This window comes from Triticum aestivum, chromosome 2D (genome assembly GCF_018294505.1).
Source record: "Triticum aestivum cultivar Chinese Spring chromosome 2D, IWGSC CS RefSeq v2.1, whole genome shotgun sequence".
In the NCBI taxonomy this organism is placed as follows: Eukaryota; Viridiplantae; Streptophyta; class Magnoliopsida; order Poales; family Poaceae; genus Triticum; species Triticum aestivum.
The window spans coordinates 51,578,302-51,606,140 of NC_057799.1; positions in this window are offsets into that span (position 1 = coordinate 51,578,302).

A 27,839-nucleotide genomic window follows, 5' to 3' on the forward strand; every position below is an offset into this window, starting at 1 on the left:
ATATCCATTGCCTCTTATTGCTTTCAATTTTTTTTCTCGTGTCAACATAGAACAACAGGAGTGTTGTGTGATTTTTTGTGATTTTTAGGGGTTCGTTTGGACATTTTTATGCATTAACTAAGTTTTCAATGCATCTTATGTGCATAATTCAAATTTTAAGTACATGCACATGCTCCAGTGCATATAAATTGGTTGAAAATCAAATCTGTGTCCTTGGGTGCATGCTTAGGTCCCATGCAAGAAATGGGGAATGAATTTCAAACACCGGGGCACCGTTGATTGCCGGCAAAACATTGAGATGCATGGTTTTTAAATTATAGTAAATCCAAAACTCATCTGAAATTCATGAAACTTGGCATGCTATCATGGAGCGGTATCAACATGCCGTGGTATAAATTTTGTCCCATTTGGGGCAGGTTTGGGTATATGCTTCTCACAAACCGGAGCTTCTCACAACAAGCATGATGGTTTTCGGTAGGGAACGTCCCACCTTTGTGGATGAAACGATATCCATTGGCTCTTATAGCTTTCAAATTTTTTTCTCGTGTCAACATAGAACAACAGGAGTGTTGTGTGATTTTTTGTGATTTTTCAGGGTTCGTTTGGACATTTTTATGCATTAACTGAGTTTTCAATGCATTTTATGTGCATAATTCAAATTTGAACTACATGCACATGCTCCAGTGCATATAAATTGGTTGAAAAATCAAATATGTGTCCTTGGGTGGATGCTTAGGTCCCATGCAAGAAATGGGAATGAATTTCAAACACCGGGGCACTGTTGATTGCCGGCAAAACATTGAGATGCATGGTTTTTAAATTCTAGTAAATCCAAAACTCGTCTGAAATTCATGAAACTTGGCATGCTATAATGGAGCGGCATCAACATGCCGTGGTACAAATTTTGTCCCATTTGGGGCAGGTTTGGGTATATGCTTCTCACAAACCGGAGCTTCTCACAACAAGCATGATGGTTTTCGGTAGGGAATGTCCCACCTTTGTGGACGAAACGATATCCATTGCCTCTTTATTGCTTTCAAAAAAAATTCTCGTGTCAACATAGAACAACAGGAGTGTTGTGTGATTTTTGTGATTTTTCGGGGTTCGTTTGGACAGTTTTATGCATTAACCAAGTTTTCAATGCATTTTATGTGCATAATTCAAATTTGAACTACATGCACATGCTCCAGTGCATATAAATTGGTTGAAAAATCAAATATGTGTCCTTGCATGCATGCTTAGGTCCCATGCAAGAAATGGGAATGAATTTCAAACACCGGGGCACCGTTGATTGCCGGCAAAACATTGAGATGCATGGTTTTTAAATTCTAGTAAATCCAAAACTCGTCTGAAATTCATGAAACTTGGCATGCTATCATGGAGCGGCATCAACATGTCGTGGTACAAATTTTGTCCCATTTGGGGCAGGTTTGGGTATATGCTTCTCACAAACCGGAGCTTCTCACAACAAGCATGATGGTTTTCGGTAGGGAATGTCCCACCTTTGTGGACGAAACGATATCCATTGCCTCTTATTGCTTTCAAATTTTTTTTCTCGTGTCAACATAGAACAACAGGCATGTTGTGTGAATTTTTGTGATTTTTCGGGGTTCGTTTGGACATTTTATGCATTAACTGAGTTTTCAATGCATTTATGTGCATAATTCAAATTTGAACTACATGCACATGCTCCAGTGCATATAAATTGGTTGAAAAATCAAATATGTGTCCTTGGGTGCATGCTTAGGTCCCATGCAAGAAATGGGAATGAATTTCAAACACCAGGGCACCGTTGATTGCCGGCAAAACATTGAGATGCCTGGTTTTTAAATTCTATTAAATCCAAAATTCTGTTAACCATTCACATGATGCCACGTGTCTTGGTTTTAATGGCTGTAGGAGGTGCCGTGCGGACAGCTACTTGACCTTGACTGAACGGGAGGCGTGCGAGCACCGTCCGGTGCGCAGGCTGACTGAGAGGCGTGCAAGCTGTCCTTGAGTGCGCAGGCTCACCGGGAAGCGTGCTAGATGTACGCTGTGTAGGCTCACTGGGAAGCGAGCCCTTTGACTTCCATGCCGCCCGCCTTGCTCGCATCCTCTCCATTAATGGCGCCCAAGCCGCAGTTTAATTCGCTTTTTAAATATAAAACACTCATCGCAAACGTTTTAGTTAGAACACACGTATGCAAACCGACAGCTTCCCCAGGAAGCCAAGAGAAAATGTGCCGAGCGGGATTTCTGTAGCTCTTGATCGCAAATGTTTTAGATAGAACACCCGTATGCAAAGTGAGAGCAGCGCATGATTTGTGCATCCCTTCAACGCAAATGGTTGTTTTGGATGACCTGTGTGGAACCACGTACAAACAATTTGGTAAGATTTGGCAATCCTTGTAACACTGCGATTTGTCAAAATATGAAGCTAAAAATCACTAGTAGTATCTAATTTTTGCAACTAAAATTCAGTAATTAAGCATAGATTTCATTCATAGATTAAGCAGTCGTTCTTAATTTATACAAACAGTTCAACTCGACAACTGAACCGACCAAACTTTTCCCCAATTGTTGCCAACCACGTACTGAAATAGCTAGTTCAACTATATATACTAGCTAATTTTAAGTACGTTGTACAGTTCCACCACATCTATAGTCAGATGAACTGAACAAAATAGCCCCTAAATACTACCACTACTACTGCAGAGGGGCTTTGTACTACTTCCGGCTGCCTCTCCTCTGCCGAGCACGCTCAGTAAGAGGCGGAGGAGGAGGAGCCTACCGACGAGCTGGGCAACCGCAATGTGGTGCCTGCCGCTAATGCAGCTTCAGCGACGCTCGCCTCGAATGCCCTCTGCCGCTCCTGACGACCCCTCTCGAAGCGGTGGTTCTCCTCGTAGATCTCCTGATTCCTCGCCTCTGAGGCGGCATGTGCCGCTGCCACTGCGGCTGTAAGGCTCTTCGCATGCTCGACGAGGCGCTCCTCGTCCTTCCGCAGGAACTCGGTGTAGCGCGCAAGGTCGCTGTCGCACGTGCGGGCATCCAACTTCGCCTCCTGCCTTCGGGCGGCGGTGGCGGAGCGGGTGATGACCCGGGCGGTCAACGGTGGGCTGGCGGCCACGGCGGCCGACGATGGGGTGGCGGCCACGACCACCACCTCCCGCCTTCGGGCCGCGGTGGCGGAGCGACTGATGGCCACAGTGACCGGCAGTGGGGTGGCAGCCACGACGGCCATCTCCCGCCTTCGGGCCGCGGCGGTGGAGCGGGCGATGGCCCTGGCTTTCGACGGTGGTGCGGCGGCAATGGCGGCCGGCAACAGATGCCGACGGGCACCGGCGGCGGAGCGTGTGGTGGGTGTTCCGCGCACACCCAACAGGAGCGCCACGCGCACTACACTACGCCGGGGACTGCGCCGCTGCCGCGGTGTAGCCTCCCAGCTGGAGCTGTCCTCTGATGATGGCGGAGTGGCAGAGCGACGACGACGGACCGGTGCCATTGGCGAATGTGGGAGAAGCAGACGAGATAAGCTACAGGGATGGAGGGGAAAATGCGACGCGGGACTCGCCGGCCGTGAGGGTTTTTATAGTAGGCCGGTAAGCATTAGGATTTTGGGGGATTTCATCGAGTCGGGCGGGAAGCTTGCGCGGGAACCTGCGAGGTTGCGCGGGAACGGGCTCACTGATGATTCATTGGCGCCACCGTTTGGCAAAAAGAACGCCCCCGCACGCTGCGCAAGCTTGTGCTGTAAGCCGTCTGCGGCAGCGGGGTGACAAGACGTGCGACAGGAGGACGAAAGGCCACGTACACATACGGTTAATAAAAAACATTTGCGATTTAATTACCTACTATACCACCGTCCTGGTTTATAAGTATGATTTAGCTAATAAAATATGAATGCATGTCGCCAAAGATTATATAGTTGGATTTGTATTTGAACATAGTTTCCAATTATATAATTTTTAAAACATGCATTAACATTTTGTTGGTTAAATTTGAGGGCAAAGTATGTCACGGAATATAAAGGAGACTATAGACTAGACGGAGGTGGTACCACACGGCCGCTCTCTACGCAGCGACGCAACTGTCGGCCGGCTTGTAGGAGGCCATTTGATGTGTGTCCAACTGCTCCATGCGTGTGGTTGCTTGCGGTTCAGGCGGCCGCGGCGCGCTCTCCTCGCGTCCCGCCGTGCGCGCTCTGCTCTCGCGTCCCTCCGGGTGCTCTGCCCTCGTCCCTCCACGCGCGCTTCCAGTGTTTTGGGCCGGCGCACGATCACGCACGTTCCTGTGCAAGCGGTTGCGCCGGGCGCGGCGCGACGATGCAGTTACCCGCTGCAAAAACTGCCATGCGGACGCGCCGATAATCCACGCTGCCTGGCCCCCTTTTATTCCTGCGGCCATTTACCTTCATCTCTCGTCTCACACATCACGATAAGCACACCCACGAGGACACATACAGAGAGGACATCTAGCGGTTCCAATGGCGCTCCCAGCGGCCGACGACGACAACGGCGGGCAGTTCACCATGCATCATGTAGTGGACACCCACGTGAGGGGGAAGGCCCTCTCGGTGGTGCACACGAACAATCTGGTCTCGGTGGAGAGCTCCATCCAAACTATGGAGTAGTTCCTTGCCGAGGACAAGTACCGAGTGGCCGGCTTCGACCTCGAGTACACCATCGGTCGTGCCGGGCACAATCAGAAGGTTGCCGTCGCCCAGTTGTGCGTGCGACATGACGTCCTCGTCTACCACTTCCACCTTGCCACAAGGCCTTGCGAGCGTTTCTCCAGGTTTATCAAGAGCTCTGACTATAGTTTCGCTACGGTGGACACCACCAACGATCTAAAAGTGCTCAAGGTTTCGGACTTGAAATGCCCGAATCTTGACAACATCCAGCACCACTACAAGGTCTGGGGCACCGACAAAAGCAAACTGAACTCCTTGGTTGACCTCGCCTTGGCCATCATCGACCCCTACTACGCGAAGATGAAGCAAGAGAGCAATAAGGACAAGAAAGCCTGGCACAGTGTGTGGCATAAGAGACTGGATGAACAACATGTCAAGTACGCGGCCATGGACGCGTACACAAGCTACGAGATGTACAGGTGGATCATTGACATGAGGAACTGTCTTCTTCCTGACCCAGAAGAGGGATCGAGCCACATAGCAGTGGCGGGAGCGTCACAAGAAGTAGATGACTAGACAATCATTTCTCCTACTTTAGAATGCATGCAATTGTTTATTGAGGTGTGTGCGAATGATCTGTATAGTCACTTGTGTAATTGGATGTTTATTTCAGTTATATATATATACACATGTTATTCTACTATAGACAGAGCAATTCACACGGCTTATTAGCAGCAATCGTCTGTGTTATTATTGGTCTTCGCACACATTTCAGATTACGGGCCTGTTTGCCATGTATCACACACATCTTGTTCAGTTGAACCGTTTCCATTGTGTTGCCTAATCACAAACAGTTCATCCGAGTGAACCGTATGTTGTGTATCGCACATGCCTCCATCTGGCTGCCCGTTTCTTTTGTTCCTCCTCATCGCAAACAGTTCATTGAACTGAACCGTATGCCCTTCATCGCACACGCAACTAAAACCTGAACCGTGTTTGATGCATCCGTCATCGCAAACTTTTTACACATTTCTGACGGTTTTCATACAGCACTATTTGCGATTATGGCATCGCACACAGTTTCTCGAAGGGTCTCTGATCGTAGTGTCGCGTTTGGACCATCCTGCAGTAGTGTATGACTATTTACGGAATACATGCCTACATTATATCGATGAACTGGAGCTAGTGCCATATCGCCCTAGGTTATAACTATCACATGATGAATATCATCCAACAAGTCACCGATCCAATGCCTACGAATTTACTTATATTGTTCTTGTTGTGTTACTATTGCTATCATCACTGATACACTTGCTACAAAATACTGCTATCAATGTTACTGATACTATTACTGTTGTCACTACTATCAAAACTATCAAACTATTGTGCTACTGATCACATTGCTGCAGATAATTAATCTCCAGGTGTGGTTGAATTGACAACTCAGCTGCTAATACCTTCAAATATTCTTTGGCTCTCCTTGTGTCGAATCTATAAATTTGGGTTGAATACTCTACCCTCAAAAACTATTGCGATCCCCTATATTTGTGGGTTATCAGAAATCAATACCAAACGGACTCCAAACGCAGCGAAACTTTTTGTGGATTTTTTTTTGGACCACAAGACATCCAGTGGGTCGGAGAAGCGCCTAGGGGTTCCCTAAGGGGAGAACAACCCACCAGGGCGCGCCTGGAGGCCCAAGCGCACCCTGGTGGGTTGTGCCCATCCCGGGTGCCCCCGGGACCGCCTCTTTGCTCTATAAATACCCCAATATTCCAAAAACCCTAGGGGAGTCGACGAAAATCAATTCCAGCCACCGCAGAGTCCAGAACCACCAGATCCAATCTAGACACCATCACGGAGGGGTTCACCACTTCCATTGGTGCCTCTCCGATGATGCGTGAGTAGTTCTTTGTAGACCTACGGGTCCGTAGTTAGTAGCTAGATGGCTTCCTCTCTCTTGTTTGATTCTCAATACAATGGTCTCTTGGAGATCCACATGATGTAACTCTTTTTGCGGTGTGTTTGTTGGGGTCCGATGAACTTTGAGTTTATGATCAAATCTATCTTTTTATCCATGAAAGTTATTTGAGTCTTCTTTGATCTCTTATATGCATGATTGCTTATAGCCCTGTATTTCTTCTCCGATATTTGGGTTTTGTTTGGCCAACTTGATCTATTTATCTTGCAATGGGAAGAGGTGCTTTGTAGTGGGTTCGATCTTACGGTGCTTGATCCTAGTGACAGAAGGGGAACCGACACGTATGTATCGTTGCTACTAAGGATAAAATGACAGGGTCTATTTCTACATAAATAGATCTTGTCTACATCATGTCATCATTCTTATTGCATTACTCCGTTTCTCCATGAACTTAATACACTAGATGCATGCTGGATAGCGGTCGACATGTGGAGTAATAGTAGTAGATGCAGGCAGGAGTCGGTCTACTAATCTTGGACGTGATGCCTATATAATGATCATTGCCTGGATATCATCATGATTATTTGAAGTTCTATCAATTGCCCAACAGTAATTTGTTCACCCACCGTTTGCTATTTTTCTCGAGAGAAGCCACTAGTGAAACCTACGGCCCCCGGATCTCTTCTTTAATATATTTGCCTTTGCGATCTATTTTCCTTTGCTTTTATTTTCAGATCTATTAAACCAAAAATACAAAAAATACCTTGCTGCACTTTATTTTATTTGGCGTTCGATCTATCAATATTTACTACTCTCTCACGCCCGTTTGCCAATTTCTGGCGCTGTTGCCCGAAAGGGATTGACAACCCCTTTTACACCTTGGGTTGCGAGTATTTGTTATTTGTGTGCATGTGTTGTTTACGTAGTGTTGCTTGGTTCTCCTACTGGTTCGATAACCTTGGTTTCATCACTGAGGGAAATACCTACCGCCGCTGTGCTGCATCATCCCTTCCTCTTTGGGGAAATACCGACGTTGCTTCAAGCCACAATCATACACATACGACAGCCACGCTGCAAAAAAGACGGCCATGTACGTACATACGGGTGTGGTCTCGAACGCGTACAGCGACGGTGTCCTGTTCATCAGCAGCCAACTGGCTGGGTCGGAACGGAAAAACATCGTCGTGTCCATCAGGAGGCAACAAACCCGATCGGAATGCATCACGTTCAACGGGAACCAACCAGCTTGGACGGAACAGTCGAAACGGGGTATGGCGTATCGCGGAACGAAGGAAACAACCTTATGTTCGACTGGCTACGGTCGAAACGGGATCCTGTTCATCGGGAGGGGTCTAGCATACTGCAAAACAGAGGAAATGGACTTCTCTCCAACCGCCTACGGTCGAAACGGGGTCATGTTCATCAGGAGGGGTGTGGCGTACCGCAAAATAGAGGAAACGGACTTCTCTCCAACCACCTATGGTCGAAACGGGGTCCTGTTCATCGGGAGGGGTGTGGCGTACCACAAAATGGGACTCCACGGGCTACTGTTCATTCACCGTCGACTACCTCTCCAGCCTCCACCTTCTACTGTTCATCCACTGTCGACATCCTCTAGCCTCCACCTGCTACTTTTCATCTACTATCCACTTCCTCCAGCCTCCACCAGCCACTGTTCATCCATGGGCTACTGCTCATCCAGCCTCCGCTGGCTACTGTTCAACCAGCCTCCATTGGGTCCTGTTCATCCACCCCAACCGGTTGGGGTGTCTGGCGGCCTCCTCGAGGTCCTGTTCATCCAGCGGCAACCGCCTACTACCACGGGGGCCTTTTCATCCAGCGGCAACTGCCTACACACGGTCGGGGGCCTGTTCATCCAACCCCCACCGGAAACTGTTCATCCACAGCCAACCAACCAGCTAGGTCGACTCACCATGTCTCGACTCGTTCTACGTATCACACGCGCGACAGCAATGGGCATTGTTCATCGAGAGGCAACCCAACACATCGGCTGGCTAGGTCTCGCACGGGGGCTCGATCAGCTTCAATGAGCAGCGAGAAGGATCGATCGATAGGGTCCAGTTAGCAGCTACGGAATCGGTCGGTTTTAGTTAGCAGTGAAGATCGATCGATCAGCTTCAGTACGTAGCAGTGTGATCGCTCGGGTTCAGTTATAGCGACACGGCTCACACCACGCGCGCGTACGATAGAGAAACGCGCAAACCACACTACATCGCTCGGCCCCAACCACCCACCGTAACCGGGAACTCCGCGAAAATTTCCTCGCCCTCACTTCTACCATGATTTTTTATGTCATGGACGACCCAAAGAATGTCATGCAGGTGCGTCCCCGGCCCGCCCAGGACGAAAAGCCCATTTTTTTGTAATGATGTTTTGTCATAGAAGTAGGAGCCCACCACATCTATGATGAAACGTATTTTTGTCACAATTATCGTCATAGAAGTGTCATAACCATGACAGGAAAAAAGCGTTCAACCATAATGTCACGGATGTGTCTTTTTTTGTAGTGATTGTCATCAATCACCAAAACCACTAAGGGAGAAATATGCCCTAACAAATTGTTCAAGGAGAAGGAGGGGATCCTTCTCACAGCGGAAGAGGACAACCTCATCACCACCGTCATCGTCCTGCACTACATCACCACCCACATCCTTATCATCTGCAACATCAAGAACCCTAGTGGATCCTTTGGTGTATCACTTCAATCTCCCATCCATGTATTCCATTACCATAGTCATGATGTTTGTTGCCTTCATGTGTGAGTAGACCCCAAGTTCCCGGGGATATGGATGAACCTTGGTATGTGTAGGATCTGAAACATTTAATGTGGATATGAGATCCTCTGTTGAATGCTTAGTTTAATAACTTTGTGAATGTTGCGAAGGGGCCCCACTCAACATTTGTGCCTTATGGCCATGAAGTATATCACTGCCGTTGTTAAGGTTTAGGACGCGGAGGTAATTCGAGGTGACAGTAAAAGCCTGTCGCTCATAGCCTTTGCAAACCCTTACAGAGGTCGCGTCCACGGGTAAACCCTTAATTATCATGAGTTGTATCCCTCTGGGGAAGACTACAAAGGTGGCATGCGTGGCACGAAGTCTACCACGAGTAGAACGTGTACTGTACCTGGCTCAGCCCAGCATATATAATTGTCAATAGTGGCTCAAGTATCCGGTATATAATATGCTTATGCATAGGCTCTGTTGGAAAATGCAGTGCCTAGGAGGTGCTTAGGCACTCCTAGGCACTAGGCAATGGCCAAACGCCTCGCCTAGGCCATAAATGGAAGTCTAGGCAGGGCAAGCAAGGAATTGTCCATGCAACTGAGAAATCATGTCATACTCCACTGATATGCCAAATGTATCATATTCCAATGGCAGTAGTCAGTAATTAACTAATTTATATGCCCTAAATTAATATCAAGATAGATATAATAATCACAAATACACCCAATAGTAAAAACTATAATAGCACACAAGGTGTTCCTCCGGTATTCGGGAGTTGCATAATCTCATAGTCAGAGGAACATGTATAAGTCATGAAGAAAGCAATAGCAATAAAACTAAACGATCATAATGCTAAGCTAACAGATGGGTCTTGTCCATCACATCATTCTCTAATGATGTGATCCCGTTCATCAAATGACAACACATGTCTATGGCTAGGAAACTTAACCATCTTTGACTAACGAGCTAGTCAAGTAGAGGCATACTAGGGACACTCTATTTGTCTATGTATTCACACATGTACTAAGTTTCCGGTTAATACAATTCTAGCATGAATAATAAACATTTATCATGATATAAGGAAATATAAATAACAACTTTATTATTGCCTCTAGGGCATATTTCCTTCAGTCTCCCACTTGCACTAGAGTCAATAATCTAGATTACATAGTAATGATTCTAACACCCATGGAGTCTTGGTGTTGGTCATGTTTTGCTCGTGGAAGAGGCTTAGTCAATGGGTCTGCAACATTCAAATCCGTATGTATTTTGCAAACTTCTATGTCTCCCTCCTTGACTAGATCGCGGATGGAATTGAAGCGTCTCTTGATGTGCTTGGTCCTCTTGTGAAATCTGGATTCCTTCAACAAGGCAATTGCTCCAGTATTGTCACAAAAGATTTTCATTGGACCCGATGCACTAGGTATTACACCTAGATCAGATATGAACTCCTTCATCCAGACTTCTTCATTGCTGCTTCCGAAGCAGCTATGTACTCAGCTTCACACGTAGATCCCGCCACGACGCTCTGTTTGGAACTGCACCAACTGACAGCTCCCCCATTCAATATAAATATGTGTCCGGTTTGCGACTTAGAGTCATCCGGATCAGAGTCAAAGCTTGCATCGACGTAACCATTTACGACGAGCTCTTTGTCTCCTCCATAAACGAGAAACATATCCTTAGTCTTTTTCAGGTATTTCAGGATGTTCTTGACCATTGTCCAGTGATACACTCCTGGATTACTTTGGTACCTCCCTACTATACTTATAGCAAGGCACACATCAGGTCTGGTACACAATGCATACATGTAGAACCTATGGCTGAGGCATAGGGAATGACTTTCATTTTCTCTCTATCTTCTGCAGTGGTCGGGCATTGAGTCTCACTCAACTTCACACCTTGTAATACAGGCAAGAACCCTTTCTTTGACTGATCCATTTTGAACTTCTTCAAAATCTTATCAAGGTATGTGCTTTGTGAAAGTCCAATTAAGCGTCTTGATCTATCTCTATAGATCTTGATGCCCAATATGTAAGCAACTTCACCGAGGTCTTTCATTGAAAACTTCTTATTCAAGTATCCCTTTATGCTATTAAGAAATTTTGTATCATTTCCAATTAACAATATGTCATCCACATATAAGATTAGAAATGTTACAGAGCTCCCACTCACTTTCTTGTAAATACGGGCTTCTCCAAAAGTCTGTATAAAACCATATGCTTTGATCACACTATCAAAGCGTATATTCCAACTCTGAGAGGCTTGCACCAGTCCATAAATGGATCGCTGGAGCTTGCACACTTTGTTAGCACCTTTAGGATCGACAAAACCTTCTGGTTGCATCATATACAACTCTTCTTTAATAAATCCATTAAGGAATGCAGTTTTGACATCCATTTGCCAAATTTCATAATCATAAAATGCGGCAATTGCTAACATGATTCGGACAGACTTAAGCATCGCTACGAGTGAGAAGGTCTCATCATAGTCAACTCCTTGAACTTGTCGAAAACCTTTCGCAACAAGTCGAGCTTTGTAGATAGTAACATTACCATCAGCGTCAGTCTTCTTCTTGAAGATCCATTTATTCTCTATGGCTCGTCGATCATCAGGCAAGTCAACCAAAGTCCACACTTTGTTCTCATACATGGATCCCATCTCAGATTTCATGGCCTCAAGCCATTTCGCAGAATCTGAGCTCATCATCGCTTCCTCATAGTTCGTAGGTTCATCGTGGTCTAGTAACATGACGTCCAAAATAGGATTACCGTACCACCCTGGTGCGGAACGTACTCTGGTTAACCTACGAGGTTCGGTAGTAACTTGATCTGAAGTTTCATGATCATCATCATTAACTTCCTCATTAATTGGTGTAGGAATCACCGGAACTGATTTCTGTGATGAACTACTTTCCAATTCGGGAGAAGGTACAATTACCTCATCAAGTTCTACTTTCCTCCCACTCACTTCTTTCGAGAGAAACTCCTCTAGAAAGGATCCATTCTTAGCAACGAATATCTTGCCTTCGGATCTGTGATAGAAGGTGTACCCAACAGTCTCCTTTGGGTATCCTATGAAGATACATTTCTCCGATTTGGGTTCGAGCTTATCAGGTTGAAGCTTTTTCACATAAGCATCGCAGCCCCAAACTTTAAGAAACGACAACTTGGGTTTCTTGCCAAACCACAGTTCATATGGTGTCATCTCAACGGATTTAGATGGTGCCCTATTTAACGTGAATGCAGCCGTCTCTAAAGCATAACCCCAAAACGATAGCGGTAAATCAGTAAGAGACATCATAGATCGCACCATATCTAATAAAGTACGATTACGACGTTCAGACACAACATTACGCTGTGGTGTTCCACATGGCGTGAGTTGCGAAACTATTCCATATTGTTTCAAATGAAGACCGAACTCATAACTAAAATATTCTCCTCCATGATCAGATCGTAGAAACTTTATTTTCTTGTTACGATGATTTTCCACTTCACTCTGAAATTCTTTGAACTTTTCAAATGTTTCAGACTTATGTTTCATCAAGTAGATATACTCATATCTGCTCAAATCATCTGTGAAGGTCAGAAAATAACGATACCCACCGTGAGCCTCAACACTCATCGGACCGCATACATCAGTATGTATTATTTCCAATAAGTCAGTTGCTCGCTCCATTGTTCCGGAGAACGGAGTCTTAGTCATCTTGCCCATGAGGCATGGTTCGCAAGCATCAAGTGATTCCAAAAGCCCATCGGCATGGAGTTTCTTCATGCGCTTTACACCAGTATGACCTAAACGGCAGTGCCACAAATAAGTTGCACTATCATTATTAAACTTATATCTTTTGGCTTCAATACTATGAATATGTGTATCACTAGTATCGAGATTCAACAAAAATAGACCACTCACAAGGGTGCATGACCATAAAAGATATTACTCATATAAATAGAACAACCATTATTCTCTGATTTCAATGAATAACCGTCTCGCATCAAACAAGATCCAGATATAATGTTCATGCTTAACGCTGGCACCAAATAACAATTATTCAGGTCTAAAACTAATCCCGAAGGTAGATGTAGAGGTAGCGTGCCGACCGCTATCACGCCGACTTTGGAACCATTTCCCACGCGCATCGTCACCTCATCCTTATCCAATCTTTGTTTACTCCATAGCCCCTGTTTTGAGTTGCAAATATGAGCAACAGAACCAGTATCAAATACCCAGGCGCTACTACGAGCATTAGTAAGGTACACATCAATAACATGTATATCAAATATACCTTTCACTTTGCCATCCTTCTTATCCGCCAAATACTTGGGGCAGTTCCGCTTCCAGTGACCAGTCCCTTTGCAGTAGAAGCACTCAGTCTCAGGCTTAGGTCCAGACTTGGGCTTCTTCACTTGAGCAGCAGCTTGCTTGCCGTTCTTCTTGAAGTTCCCCTTCTTCCCTTTGCCCTTTTTCTTGAAACTAGTGGTCTTGTTAACCATCAACACTTGATGCTCCTTCTTGATTTCTACCTCCGCAGCCTTTAGCATTGCGAAGAGCTCAGGAATAGTCTTTTACATCCCTTGCATATTATAGTTCATCATGAAGCTTTCGTAGCTTGGTGGCAGTGATTGAAGAACTCTGTCAATGACACTATCATCAGGAAGATTAACTCCCAGTTGAGTCAAGTGGTTGTGGTACCCAGACATTCTGAGTATATGTTCACTGACAAAACTATTCTCCTCCATTTTGCAGCTATAGAACTTATTGGAGACTTCATATCTCTCAATCCAGGCATTTGCTTGAAATATTAACTTCAACTCCTGAAACATCTCATATGCTCCATAACGTTCAAAACGTCATTGAAGTCCCGGTTCTAAGCCGTAAAGCATGGCACACTGAACTATCGAGTAGTCATTAGCTTTGCTCTGCTAGACGTTCATAACGTCCGGAGTTGCTCCTACAGCGGGTCTTGCACCTAGCGGTGCTTCCAGGAGGTAATTCTTCTGTGCAGCAATGAGGATAATCCTCAAGTTACGGACCCAGTCCGTGTAATTGCTACCATCATCTTTCAACTTAGCTTTCTCTAGGAACGCATTAAAATTCAAAGGAACGGTAGCACAGGCCATTGTTCTACAACATAGACATGCAAAAACTATCAGGTACTAAGTTCATGATAAATTAAAGTTCAATTAATCATATTACTTAAGAACTCCCACTTAGATAGACATCCCTCTAGTCATCTAAATGATCACGTGATCCATATCAACTAAACCATGTCCAATCATCACGTGAGATGGAGTAGTTTTCAAGGGTGAACACCACTATGTTGATCATATCTACTATATGATTCACGCTCGACCTTTCGGTCTCAGTGTTCCGAGGCCATATCTGCATATGCTAGGCTCTTCAAGTTTAACCCGAGTATTCTGCGTGTGCAAAACTGGCTTGCACCCGTTGTATGTGAATGTAGAGCTTATCACACCCGATCATCACGTGGTGTCTCGGCACGACGAACTGTAGCAACGGTGCATACTCAGGGAGAACACTTATACCTTGAAATTTAGTGAGGGATCATCTTATAATGCTACCGCCGTACTAAGCAAAATAAGATGCATAAAGGATAAAGATCACATGCAATCAATATAAGTGATATGATATGGCCATCATCATCTTGTGCCTTTGATCTCCATCTCCAAAGCACCGTCATGATCACCATCGTCACTGGCTTGACACCTTGAACTCCATCGTAGCGTCGTTGTTGTCTCGCCAACTATTGCTTCTACGGCTATCGCTACCTCTTAGTGATAAAGTAAAGCAATTACATGGCGATTGCATTTCATACAATAAAGCGACAACCATAAGGCTCCTGCCAGTTGCCGATAACTTCTACAAAACATGATCATCTCATACAACAATTTATATATCATCACATCTTGACCATATCATATCACAGCAAGCCCTGCAAAAACAAGTTAGATGTCCTCTACTTTGTGTTGCAAGTTTTACGTGGCTACTATGGGCTTCTAGCAAGAACCGTTCTTACCTACGCATCAAAACCACAACAATTTTTCGTCAAGTGTGCTGTTTTAACCTTCAACAAGGACCGGGTGTAGTCAAACTCGATTCAACTAAAGTTGGAGAAACTGACACCCGCTAGCCACCTGTGTGCAAAGCACGTCGGTAGAATCAGTCTCATGAACGCGGTCATGTAATGTCGGTCTGGGCCGCTTCATCCAACAATACCGCCGAATCAAAGTAAGACGTTGCTGGTAAGCAGTATGACTATTATCGCCCACAACACTTTGTGTTCTACTCGTGCATATAACATCTACGCATAGACCTGGCTCGGATGCCACTGTTGGGGAACGTAGTATTTCAAAAAAATTCCTACGATCACGCAAGATCTATCTAGGAGAATCATAGCAACCAGCGGGGAGAGTGTGTCCACGTACCGTCGTAGACCGAAAGCGGAAGTGTTTAGTAACGCGGTTGATGTAGTCGAACATCTTCACGATCCAACCGATCCAAGCATCGAACGTACAGCACCTTCGCGTTCAGCACACGTTTAGATTGATGACGTCCCTCGAGATCTTGATCCAGTTGAGGCTAAGGGAGAGTTCCGTCAGCACGACGGCGTGGCGACGGTGATGATGAAGTTACCGGCGCAGGGCTTCGCCTAAGCACTACGAAGATATGATCGAGGTGTGTAATTGTGGAGGGGGGCACTGCACACGGCCAAGAGAAACTTGTGTGTTCTAGGGTGCCCCCTGCCCCTGTATATAAAGGAGGGAGGGGGAGGCCGGCCGGCCAAGCTAAGCGCGCCGGGAGAAGGGGAATCCTACTAGGACTCCAAGTCCTAGTAGGTTTCCACCTAAAGGAGAAGGGGGTAAGGAAGGGAGAGGGGGGCCGCGCCCCCAACCCCTTGTGCAATTCGGACTGAGCTTGGGAGGGGCGCGCGCCACCTCCTGGCGGCTTCCTCTCCTTCCCACTAAGGCCCACTAAGGCCCATCAACTCCCCGGGAGGTTCCGGTAACCTCCCGGTACTTCGGAAAATAACCGAACTTCTCCGGAACCATTCCGATGTCCGAATATAGCCTTCCAATATATCAATCTTTATGTCTCGACCATTTCGAGACTCCTCGTCATGTCCGTGATCTCATACGGGACTCCGAACAAACTTCGGTTCATCAAATCACATAACTCATAATACAAATCGTCATCGAACGTTAAGCGTGCGGACCCTACGGGTTTGAGAACTATGTAGACATGACCGAGACACATCTTCGGTCAATAACCAATAGCGGAACCTGGATGCTCATATTGGCTCCTACATATTCTACGAAGATCTTTATCGGTCAAACCGCATAACAACATACGTTGTTCCCTTTGTCATCAGTATGTTACTTGCCCGAGATTCGATCGTCGGTATCCTCATACCTAGTTCAATCTTGTTACCGGCAAGTCTCTTTACTCGTTCTGTAATGCATCATTCCGCAACTAACTCATTAGTCACACTGCTTGCAAGCCTTATAGTGATGTGCATTACCGAGAGGGCCCAGAGATACCTCTCCGATACACAGAGTGACAAATCCTAATCTCGATCTATGCCAACCCAACAAACACCTTTGGAGACACCTGTAGAGTATCTTTATAATCACCCAATTACGTTGTGATGTTTGATAGCACACAAGGTGTTCCTCCGGTATTCGGGAGTTGCATAATCTCATAGTCAGAGGAACATGTATAAGTCATGAAGAAAGCAATAGCAATAAAACTAAACGATCATAATGCAAACTAACGGATGGGTCTTGTCCATCACACCATTCTCTAATGATGTAATCATGTTCATCAAATGACAACACATGTCTATGGCTAGGAAACTTAACCATCTTTAATTTACGAGCTAGTCAAGTAGAGGCATACTAGGGACACTCTGTTTGTCTATGTATTCACACATGTACTAAGTTTCCGGTTAATACAACTCTAGCATGAATAATAAACATTTATCATGATATAAGGAAATATAAATAACAACTTTATTATTGCCTCTAGGGCATATTTCCTTCAGTTCTCGCACATCATTTACTTTTTATGTTATCTAGTTACAAGTTAATAAGTTACTCAACAATCCTTTTTATCTGCCTCACTTTGCTTTAAGTCTACAATTATTTGCAGGCACAAAAATATATAATTCTCTATGAGAGGCAAAAGTCTGATTCATGTGCTCCTCGTGGGATCGATACTCTTACTTCGAAAAGGCTACAACTAAATCATGTGCACTTGCAGGCCATCACCGTCCCTGCCGAATCCAGAGGCAGAGCATGTCGAGCATGTTCAAGTTGTAATGCCACATCGCGTCGACACCTACTACCTCGTCATCGCCCGCAACAAGCCGCCACCAGGTATGCCTGTGATCGATTGACGATGACGAGCCACACGATGCTTCGCCTAATGTGCAGGTCATCGCTCGGCCTGTTGTCGTAGGCCACAAGGAGGAGCCCATCAATGTGGAGGAACTACAACCCATCAACGAGGAGGAGTTGCCGCCCATCGATCTTCCGATGAACACTGAGGAGCCACGGGAGCGGGAGGAGGTGCAGAGGGTGGCGAAGAAGAAGAGGGCAGCCAACATGCATGCTCAGCACCGCTCTGCATGACTGAGTGGCACACCGCCGATCCCCCGGCGGTCTGCCCGACTGAACTAAAGAAGTTCAGTCGGTTTACTGAAGAAAAATGCAGTTAGACGTAGCACTTTGAACTAGTAGTTAAATTATATTTTTATGTAATTTTGGACTACCGGTGATGTTAGCTATATGATATTTAGTATGTAAGTTTGAACTGCCTATGAATCTATGATGCAACTTGTCTTATTTAAACTGTTTTAACAACCAGTTACCACATATGAATCTACACATCACCTATTTTTGGCAACCTGTGGAAGCTAGGACCCATTTTTGGACACATTTTGTCTTTGTCTGAATATTGGCAACATCTATGTGTGTAAATGAAGAGCACACTACTAGGGAAAACCCTAGTAGTAGCGCGGGTTTTGAGGCTATCAGTAGGGTGGGTAGCCGCGCTACCAGTACGGCGCTACAGCTAATTGTTAGTAGTAGCGTGGTATGTACCCGTGCTACCTCTTGAGCATGAGTTGGTTTTCCCTTGAAGAGGAAAGGGTGATGCAGCAAAGTATCGTAAGTATTTCCCTCAGTTTTTGAGAACCAAGGTATCAATTTAGTAGGAGACTACATGCAAGTCCCTCGTACCTACACAAACAATCAAGAACCTTGCAACCAACGCGATAAAGGGGTTGTCAATCCCTTCACGGCCACTTGCAAAAGTGAGATCTGATAAAGATAATAAGATAAATATTTTTGGTATTTTTGTTGTATAGATTGGAAAATAAAGATTGCAAAAATAAATGGCGGCAGAAATAACAAGTTGACGGGAGATTAATATGATGGAAAATAGACCCGGGGGCCATAGGTTGCACTAGTGGCTTCTCTCAGGATAGCAAATTCTACGGTGGGTGAACAAATTATGGTCGAGCAATTGATAGAAAAGCAGATAGTTTTTTTTGACTGGGCAGATAGTTATGAGAATATCTAGGCATGATCATGTATATAGGCATCACGTCCGCGACAAGTATACCGAAACGATTCTGCATCTACTACCATTACTCCACACATCGACCGCTATCCAGCATGCATCTAGAGTATTAAGTTCATAAGAACAGAGTAACGCATTAAGCAAGATGACATGATGTAGAAGGATAAACTCAAGCAATATGATATAAACCCCATCTTTTTATCCTCGATGGCAACGATACAATACGTGCCTTGCTACCCCTGCTGTCACTGGGAAAGGACACCGCAAGATTGAACCCAAAGCTAAGCACTTCTCCCATTGCAAGAAAGATCAATCTAGTAGGCCAAATGTGGCACCCCGGCTCAGAGAAACCGGAACGCCCCATATTCCAGCCCAGAGATCGAGGAAAAGTCTCTGGAATACAGCACTGCTTGACATAGAACAAATCAACTCCTATTACAAGAATAATAATGCAAGGGTCTGATGTTACAAAGAAGCACATTAGCACGGCGACACTATGCCTGCGATACTACACTTGCTCTATGCTAGCAGCGAAACAACTCGTAGCAGCGGAACAACGACGAAGGTGGTGAACTCCACGCTGCAGGGACTCTGGCTGGGACACGATCTAGCTCGCACGAACGGACACCTCGACAAACAATCAAGCAATCATGGCATCACCTGCAATCTGGCATGACACGCCAGGTCAGTACATTGAATGTACTTGCATGCTCACAACAACCATAAACATCAAGGCAAGACAATAACATAGCATTAAGCAGGTTAATTAAATTAACATCTACCATGATACGACAGCAACTACTAAGCATGGTATGAAACTGATACAATACTGATAAATCACCATCTCAGATCTCCATAACCATATCTCTCTTGGCTAACCGGCCAAGTAATATACCATCTCGATCACCTCGTGATCAAAACCAAACGGTGATCATTCCGGCGATCACAACCATGACCAACACTTGGTCTCAAACGGTGATCTTTCCGGCGATCACTACCATGAACAACACTTGGTCTCCAACATCATCATCAACATCCTGCCAATCGGTACTGCTCAAAATATATAAATTACCTATAAATCATTCCGTCATGTGAGTGTTGATCGAACGGTGTGACCTAGTACGAACTTATGCCCATGACCGAGGACGCGGCTATCGATAGGTTAAACAAACACACTCTGCAGAGGTAGTGCACTTTACCCACACCACGGAACCCATGGCCTCGCACTCCCATTTGAGTGGACCAACGGCGTTCCAACAAAACCGATCTACTGCCATGACACTCTCCCGGCCACTCCGACTCACTCCCGCCGGGCTAGTCCTGGGTGGCCCCGTGTCTACCAAAGACACCAACGGCCACCGTCGTGGCCAAAACAATCAACCATCCCAAACAGGGACAAAAGCGCTTATCATCCAACTACAGGCACACAAGGTTATGTCTGCTTACCGGGCCAGGATACCGCACACCCATAACCTTCCCTCATTAGAGGCACCGGCGAGAGGCATGACAATAGCATCGCATTAGGGCCTTCCCATAAAGGCAAATATGGTTGCACTGGAGAAAGCCCAGTTCGGTGGCACCTGACCAACTTAATGAAGGAATTTATCCCCAAAAATATAACTGTGATACTAATACTCCGATATCAACTATCAAACTATAATCCAAGTCATAGAAATATCCAACAAATAATCCAAAGCTTAATATCGTCATATCAAAATACTCCGAGGACAGTATAACACTACTATCATGATGAATCCAAGAACGATAATACTACTACTCAAATATCAAGAACTAACTATCCAGCTATGATCCACATGCAAGCATCATCTCCATCATCATACTCCAAAACATAATATCAACTAGCATCATGATGAAACTAACACTAGCCACTAATAATCCAAAGGCAACATGATATCCAAAGTAATACTCCAAAATAATACCAGATACCACCATGAAAATAATCATAATAGCCACTAAGAATCCAAAGGCACAATTCATCCACATAATCATCAAAACATAAGTCCTAGAACTCCAAGCAATTTCATGGCAATATCAAGATCAAAACAATACTCCGGGAAATGCCATGAACAGATCACACATAGCTAATGCAATATTTTAAACAAGTTCAAGTAAATAAACCATGTCACTGCATTGCAATCATGCAAATGGAGGGTGTGGCTTGCCTGGGGTGGAAGAATACACCGGGGAGAAGCGCAGAAAGATCGCGGAAAGAATCGCCGGAAAACACTTCTCTCTCGAAAGGGGCTAGTTTAGTGCAAGGGCAGAATGGTCATTTTCAGAATGTTGTCACATGGTGAAAATGATACCAATAGAACGGGCTTGACGAAATGAAGAAGTGGGCTTTGGAATCACCTCATTTGGAGTTAGGAGCAAAAAGATATGATAGTTTTTCTGCCAAGGACCTATTTGTAATAAAATCCTCATAGATAGGCCCTTGACAGAAAAACTGAAAGCGCCTTTCACTGGAATACGCCTTCTACAAGCAGAAAACGTATTCTTAGCCGAAATAGAGGCAAACTGCTCTTTCGAATCAGGAAAACGTATTTTGTTCTAAGGAAGCATGAGAATACGCCTTCTAACCTGGAAAACGTATTCTGGCGGGTACGTGACCACTTATCCACGTCGGCGTCGCGTGGGTCAACCCCCAGAGCGGCTGACGGGTGGGTCAGGGCGACGCAGGGCTCGCCTGGTAGGTTCTTCTTCTTCAGCCTCCCCTGATCCCACGCGGCAGAGAGCGGTGCCGGCCCCGACGGCAATAGCGGCGACTCCGGCCACCGTTCGGGCCGTGCCACCTACCGGCGTGATCAGCAGGCCGAGCCGCGCCACCCTGGACCATCCAGACATCCAGGGAAGGTCGGCGTCGAGGAGAACCACGGCTGCAGCGGACGGGGCTTCGGCCGGAATTGGAGGACGAGGTCATGGTGACTCCGGCGACGAACGGAGAGCCGAGGGAGAGACTCTGGTGGCTGGGTGATCTACTAGAGGTGGTGGGAGAGAGAATGGGGCTTTGGGTCACCGGAATCGGGGCGGAGCAGAAGCGGCGGCCATGGTGGCGATGGCGAGGCACGAGAGCTCCTCGAGCTCGTTTGGGTGGTTGGGGAGGCAGGTAGGAGTGCGTGAGGTCGAGTGGTGAAGAGAAACGCGCTCAGGGTGGCCTTATATAGGCAAGGGGAGGGGGAGCCGCGTTGTCGGCGCCGCGGACGCGTGTGCGCACGCATGAGCTCGGAGGCAGGCGACGAGGCAGGCACAAGGAGAGCTCACGGGGAGGAGGAGGCCAAAGGAGCGCAGGGAGGAAGAAGACGGCGAGCTCCTAGCCAAAACCGCCACTGTTCGTCCGTGGGCGCGCGGCGGCTTGCGTCGGTGAGGAAGCGGTCGGAGGGGGAGAGGGGTCCAGGAGAACGGCGACGACAAGAGGAAGCTAGGGGACATGCCCGTGCTCGCTGAGACGCCGAGCAGAGGAGGGGCCCGAGCAAGAAGATGCCCTGGACGCGGCCACTGCACACAGGGCGCGTGCACAGGCTTGCCATCGTCGCGCTCACCGCGTGCACTCGCATGTAGTGGGGGAGAGGGGCTTGAACATGTTGTCTAGTGGTAACTCCTTCCAGGGTAGGTCTCAACTACGGTGGTAGATCGATTAAAACTGCTCTGGTTAAATGGTAATTAACCTCTAAAGTTTACTGCAGTAAACTTGATCGTGTACTATTGATTTACAGGGACTTGGTTGGGTCCAAAAGGTTTGTCTGGGGTGATTAGATTAGGAAGGACTATAATCCTGGAGGTTTTAGAGCATAATAGAGCACAAACTAATATAGTTGCTTTGTAACTCACATTATGGTCCAGAAACTAGATTAGGATGATGCACTCACATGGAGTGTCAAATTGAGCTGAAATTTGGCAAGGCTTGGTGATTTGATCATATAAAGATGTTGTATAAGTTTCATACCAATTGGATTCACCAAAATGGTACTTGCTTCACAAACATCCTTGCTGACCAGAAACTTGCAATAATTCTAGAGAAATATTGGCTCAATGAAATGGTGCCAAATTTGGTGGAGAGAGGTTATTTGGGTAGGAGAACAATCTGGTATTTTCTCAGAATTAATGAAGCAATATAAAATGCACTTGCTTCACAACCTGAAAATATTGCCACAATGAAAGATTTGGTCCTGTGCTCACATAGATCAAGGGATGGAGCTAAAATTTGGAGGAGGTTAATTATATGAGCACATGAAGAGGCATGCAAAATTTCAACTCATTTGGGTACTCCTAGCTAGCACTTCCTTCACACTGGCTTCTGTCTGACAGAAACTTTGAAAAATCAGTGAGGAAGATTGGCTAGGCACATAAAGTTGAATTTTTGCATGAGGCAATTATTTGGACATAAAAGAATGCCCAACAAGTTTGGGAGCAAACAAGATGACACTTCCTTCACAAAGTGCCACTCTGGACAGAAATGAAGAATAATTATTGGGGAATTATTCTTGGGATAGGACAGGAAAGTTTGGGCATATTTGAGCAACATATGACCCAAAGGAATTATGAGAGTTATTGAGGATTTTTTTGATGGATAGAAATATAGGTTGCTTCACAACCTAGCGCAGATAGGATTGTTCCTTTAATAGAAAAAGGAGATGCCTAATCGACGGGCTAGGGAGAAGACAACCTCCATCATCATATTCTATTCCACCCATAGGGTTGTGTGGAGAAGACAAAAAGGGAGAAAGTCTCACATTGACGCGGCTAATCGACGGGCTAGGGAGATGCCCATCAATTGATGTCAATGCAAGGAGTAGGGATTACCATGCAGCGGATGCACTAGAGCTATAAATATATGAAAGCTCAACAAAAGAAACTAAGTGGGTGTGCATCCAACTTGCTTGCTCACGAAGACCTAGGGCATTTGAGGAAGCCCATTGTTGGAATATACAAGCCAAGTTCTATAATGAAAAATTCCCACTAGTATATGAAAGTGACGAAACAAGAGACTCTCTATCATAAAGATCATGGTGCTACTTTGAAGCACAAGTGTGGAAAAAGGATAGTAGCATTGTCCCTTTTATTTCTTTTTCTTTTTTTGGCCTTTCTCTTCTTCTTTTTTATTTGGCCCTTCTTTTTTTTATTTGGGACAATGCTCTATTAATGATGATCATCACACTTCTATTTATTTACAACTCAATGATTACAATTCGATACTAGAACAAAATATGACTCTATATGAGTGCCTCCGGCGGTGTACCGGGAAGGACAATGAATCAAGAGTGACATGTATGAAAAATTATGCATGGTGGCTTTGCCACAAATACGTCAACTACATGATCATGCAAGGCAATATGACAATGATGAAGCGTGTCATAATAAATGAAACGGTGGAAAGTTGCATGGCAATATATCTCAGAATGGCTATGGAAATGCCATAATAGGTAGGTATGGTGGCTGTTTTGAGGAAGATATAAGGAGGTTTATGTGTGGTAGAGCATATCATATCACGGGGTTTGGATGCACCGGCGAAGTTTGCACCAACTCTCAAGGTGAGAAAGGGCAATGCACGGTACCGAAGAGGCTAGCAATGATGGAAAGGTGAGAGTGCGTATAATCCATGGACTCAACATTAGTCATAAAGAACTCACATACTTATTGCAAAAATCTACAAGTCATCAAAACAAAGTACTACACGCATGCCCCTAGAGGAAGGGTTGGTAGGAGTTAACCATCGCGCGATCCTGACCTCCACACAAAGGAAGACAATCAAAGAAATACCTCATGCTTCAAATTTGTCACACAACGGTTACCATACGTGCATGCTACGGGACTTGCAAACCTCAACACAAGTATTTCTCAAATTCACAACTACTCTACTGGCATGACTCTAATATCACCATCTTCATATCTCAAAACAATCATCAAGTATCAAACTTCTCATAGTATTCAATGCACTTTTATGAAAGTTTTTATTATACCTGTAACACCCCAAGAATCATGCTACAGTAACTCTCTGTGATTAAGCTAATCATGTTGCTAAACAGGGTTGATCACATTTGAATCACATTTCTTTTCAAACTCCTAATTCAAACTTCAATTAAATTTAAAGTGGAAAATAAAAGTTTTCAAAAATTTAAACAAAAATGTTCGGGCCATGCCAGAAATTGCACTGATAATTATTGTGGAGAAAACACATTTTTATAAAATGCCTAAATACTTTTAAATGAAATAAAACAGAAAAGAAAATAAACAAATAAAAAGAAAATACAAAAGAGCACAGAACAAACAAACAAAAAAAAGAAGAAGGAGAAGCCCCCCCCCACTGGACCCCTGGCCCAACTGGGCCGACCCTCGGCCCAGCCGGCCTAGCCCACCTCTCCCACTCGCCCTCCCCTTCCCTGTTCCCCCGACCGGGGTCGAAACAGGGGCCGGTCCCCGCCGCACCCCCTCGCCGGCGACGGGGGAGGATAAGGACGCCAGCGCCCCCCCGCCTCCTCGGGCCCCTCTCCCACTCGCCCCCGCTCACCTCTCGGCCTCTGCGCCTCTCCCTTCCCCCCCAGATCCACGCCGCTCCCTCCTTCCCCACGCCTGACGCGGTCGCCGCCGTTCTCCGTCGTTCACGCGGCCACCGAGCCCCGTTCTCCTCCCCGACGTGTCCCCGAGCTTCGCCGCGTCGAGCCCGTCCTCCCCGACCACCTGCTCCAGCCGGGACCCCCTACATCGCCCCCCAACGCCGTCGCCTTCTTCCTCGGGTCGCCGCCGTCTTCTTCAACTTCGGCGACTGCTGCTGCTACTAAGCCACCCACGGGCCTTTCTTGCGCCGCACGGTGAGCACCTCTACCTCCTCCCCCTCTCCATTAGCTAGCTAGCGTGCCGTAGCCACCGCGCCGCGTTAGGCCGCACCCTCCGCCGCCTAGCACGTCGCCGGCGTCGTTCCGGCGACCGTTTGGTCTTTAGCTAGCGCCCATCTTGCTCGCGCGTGCACGTAGGCCTCGCCCCGCCCTCTGGATTGCCCGATCTCGCGCCGTTCCACCATTCCCGTTGCTTGCCCGAAGCACCTCGCCGCCGGCGAGCTCGAAGCACTCGCCCCCATCCGTTCCAGCCACTCCGGCCACCACCGTTGGACGCGCGGCGCCGAGCCGCGTCAAACGCGCCCAGCCACAACCCCGCAGACCCCCTGTGCGCGAAACCCGCGCCCCTCCCGAGCCGCGCCGCCGCGTTTGGCTCATCGGAGTCAACTCCGGCGCGTCTCCGGCCAGTGGCCGACGTGGCGCCGCGTGGCCTCCCCTGTGAGGCTGACGTGTGGGCCCTTGGGCCCTGTTGACTGGGTTGACCCCAGTCAACTGCTGACTGGGCAGGCCCAGCCACTGACATGCGGGCCCCGCCGCATAATTAACAAAAAAAATGTTTTTATAATTAAAACTAATTAATTAATCTAATTAGGCACTGACAGGTGGGGTCCAGTAGTTAATTAACTAAAATTAGTTAGTTTAATCTTCTGTTAGCCCACTGTCTATGACAGGTGGGGCCCACTGGTCAGTTTGACCTGGTCAGCCGCTCTGTTGACCTGCTGGCGTCAGCATTGCCTCATGCTGACGTCATAATTCATTTTTGCTTAATTCAAATAATTCCAGAAATTTAAATAAACTTTGAAAATTCATATCTTTTAAACCGTAACTCGGATGAAAATGTTTTCTATATGAAAGTTGCTCAGAACGACGAGACGAATCCGAATACGCAGTCTATTCGTCCACCACACCTCCCTAACCTATCGAACTAGCAACTTTCCCCCTCCGGTCCGTCTGTCCGAAAACGCGAAACATCAGGAATACCTCCCGGATGTTCCCCCCCTTCGCCGGTACCACCTACTGTCGCGTTAGGACACACCTAGCACCGCTCATTGTCATGTCACGCATCATCATGCTTATGTTTGCATTGTATTTACTGTTTCTTCCCCCTCTTCTCTCCGGTAGACTACGAGACCGACCCTGCCGCTGCCCAGTTCGACTACGGAGTCGACGACCCCTCCTACTTGCCAGAGCAACCAGGTAAGCCCCCCCTTGATCACCAGATATCGCCTATTCTTCTCTATACTGCTTGCATTAGAGTAGTGTAGCATGTTACTGCTTTTCGATATCCTATCCTGATGCATAGCCTATCCTTGCTACTACTGTTGATACCTTTACCTGCAATCCTACATGCTTAGTATAGGATGCTAGATTTCCATCAGTGGCCCTACATTCTTGTCCGTCTGCTGTGCTATACTATCGAGCCGTGATCACCTGGGCGGTGATCACGGGTATATACTTATATACTATATACATGATACATGTGGTGACTAAAGTCGGGTCGGCTCGTAGGAGTACCCGCAAGTGGATCTTTGTGGCGGAGCGACAGGGCAGGTTGAGACCACCTAGGCGAGAGGTGGGCCTGGCCCTGAACGGCGTCCGCGGTTACTTCGACATAACATGCTTAATGAGTTCTTGGTATTTGATCTGAGTCTGGCCATTTGGTCTATACGCACTAACCATCTACGCGGGAGTATTTTATGGGTATCCCGGCGTCGTGGTATCAGCCGAAGCCTTCGTGACGTCAGCGACTGAGTGGCACGCGCCGGATTGGACTGGAACGCCACTAGGCTAGGTCTGCTTCCGGCCGCGTACGCAACGTGCAGGTGTGCATAGGGCGATGGGCCCAGACCCCTGCGCGCATAGGGTTAGACCGGCGTGCTGACCTCTCTGTTGTGCTTAGGTGGGGCTGCGACGCGTTGATCTTACGAGGCCGGGCATGACCCAGAAAAGTGTGTCCGGCCAAATGGGATCGAGCGTGTTGGGTTATGTGGTGCACCCCTGCAGGGAAGTTTATCTATTCGAATAGCCGTGTCCCTCGGTAAAAGGACGACCCGGAGTTGTACCTTGACCTTATGACAACTAGAACTGGATACTGAATAAAA